Source organism: Triticum dicoccoides, chromosome 1B, assembly GCF_002162155.2.
Source record: "Triticum dicoccoides isolate Atlit2015 ecotype Zavitan chromosome 1B, WEW_v2.0, whole genome shotgun sequence".
NCBI lineage: Eukaryota > Viridiplantae > Streptophyta > Magnoliopsida > Poales > Poaceae > Triticum > Triticum dicoccoides.
The window spans coordinates 409,324,737-409,327,147 of record NC_041381.1 but is presented as its reverse complement, the minus strand read 5'-3'; the positions used below and the strand labels follow the sequence as shown (position 1 = coordinate 409,327,147).

At 36.1% G+C, this 2,411-nt stretch overlaps 1 long non-coding RNA gene across 3 annotated transcripts; it reads left to right on the top strand.

Moving 5' to 3' along the window:
- The first annotated feature begins 6 nt into the window (after positions 1-6).
- Positions 7-2,069, top strand: LOC119338043. 3 transcript variants are annotated; one of them, XR_005163771.1, is made up of 4 exons: positions 13-37; positions 408-467; positions 625-690; positions 819-2,069. It is a non-coding gene; the product is annotated as an uncharacterized LOC119338043 (long non-coding RNA). The 3 variants fall into 3 exon arrangements; XR_005163770.1 differs by having other exon boundaries at positions 7-467; XR_005163767.1 differs by having other exon boundaries at positions 7-690.
- Positions 2,070-2,411: the final 342 nt, after the last annotated feature.

Sequence of the window (2,411 nt, the reverse complement as noted above, 5' to 3'; positions counted from 1 at the left end):
GGATCATCGGCCGTTACTCCCTCCCTGACCCTGGCAAGTAAGCTTTATCACAAGATTTCATGCTGTGTTCTGTAGCTAGCTAGAGCATTGAATTCTTCGTGAAAGGCCAATGAATTCTCTTGATATAGATTAGTTGATGAAGTAATCGGTTAGGTATATGTGTTTCTATGAGCACTGTTGTTGACCCCGTTATGCCCTGTATGGAGTGGAGAAGAGTCACGAGTGGTGGTCTTCATGGCCTCTAGTGGCAATACGGAATCCTGCTTTCAGGTTGTATTTGCTACGTCAATAACTGAAACACCAGCCACCCAGTTGACTATTGATATTAATAGCTCAATTTCCAGCTGATTTTTGATCTCAGTCCATGCTCGCCAACGTAATTAATTAGTTGGTTTTTGCATATACAGGATTTGAGAACTTTACGTCATTTCATATGTATACCCATGAGAACTCCAGTTGACTTCCTGGTATATTTTATATATCTTCTGAGTTTCAGCATTAAGATAAGCTATGATGCTGAGACATTACGTAATTTTCTGTAATGTGATGTTTAGCATATCAGCTTCCCAGCTTTCTTGAAATAATGTGTAACACTGCATAACTTTTACTTGGTTTATTTGGTAGTTGAACTACAATCCTACTGACGATGCAAAAGTTATGCTAATAGCAAGGACTACTTGACTTGTACAGGTTCATGTTTACATCATAGATTGATTGATGAGGTTTCAATATAAAACGAAACATTCATATACAATTATTATTATGGGAGCAATATTCTAAACATTTGTTCTAACATCATGTATATCGTTCCTCTGCAGTTCCATTATTTGGATTTCAGAGCAGCCACTTGCAGAAAACATAATAAGGTAATTAAGCTACTTTCTAGAATATGCTGGATTGTATAAATCCTGAGTAATGATGTGTGGTTCCGAAGCGGTCCATAATTTTGTTCCAAAATTGGCGTTTTTTCCACCCTTTTCATGTTCTGAAACAATACAATATGCATGCACAAGGCTTTTTGAATTACGTTAGCTGTATGTCTTATGTAAATTGTACACTCCAATTAAAGAGTTGTTGTGATTAGTCATGGTCAGTGTGTATATACCGTGCTGTGTGAATAGTCTGTAGCTTCACAGAAACTGTAAGCATGTCGCTCCATCATTTCTTAACATTTTCATATTTAGGTCCTTCTGTTTGTCTGCATAAGCAGTGATTTTGTCTGGACTAATTTATTGTTAACCAAACACGAATTACCATGGTAACCAGCTTGATGTGTTGAATAACTCAATTAGCCCCTTTACCACAACTGGTGTGTAACTAATGTTTAAATTATGTTTACAAGCACAAACTGAAGGTCTATTTGTACTCTGTTATATTTTACTCATGCTTGGACCAGGACCTCATGAGGAACAACAATTGATGCAGGTTCGTGTTGCTCCAACAGATTCTGCACCATATGCCGTAAAAAATGTGTATCTTTGTCCATTTGATATGTTCACCATTGGAAGCAATCGGAGCAAATGTTAACACTTATGCAATGATTTCTGCCATACACTAAGACGCCTATATTAGCCTCATATAGTTTAAGTATGTAACATGAACCCTCGAGGAAAGTTATGAATACATTTCCATCTATGTATGCTAGTAATTTGTCGTGTATAATAAAGATTGCATGGCCTTCCACATTTGTACGTGACTAATAACCTGCCTCTATCACTACTTGCACCATGTCAATTCATTGCGTTAATGGTTCATTTTGTTATTTTCTTTGTATTTTCAGAAGATACGGATGATTATATGGGTGTGTAACAAGTATACTGCAATGATGATGATGATGTTCCGGTTCATAATGATGAAGATTGATGCTTTCAGCTTTAGTTAAGTTGTAGGGATATGGTTCCTGTTGGATGATGTTCCTCGGTTAAGTTTTACTTAAGTTGTAGAGTTGTCAAGAAAATATTTAGATTATGCATCACATTGGGATGATGTTCCTCGTGTAATATCCACTATTGTAATCCAACATTTTTATCCAATATATGATTTCTTCCTCTTATGAGGATATTCTCTTTTTTCTTTGTTCATTGTGTGGAGCATATTCAATACATAATTATCACCATTATGTGGAGCATTAGTTTAACTGATGGCAATATATATATAATAATAATATTCACATTATATATGTACCAACACCTCTAGGGTTCAAATTCTTTGTTGCCAAACAATGAAATTTGGATTCTTATATATTAAGCACCAACGTATAGAAGTGTTGTAAAAGTCAGTTTTATGTGTTGCACTTTTGCAACGGTCCCTTTACCAATGGTAGTATAAGCGTTGCATTATGCGTTAGCAACACTGGATAAGGCAACGCATCCCAAACCGTTGGTAAATGCGCTAGCAACGCATATATGGAC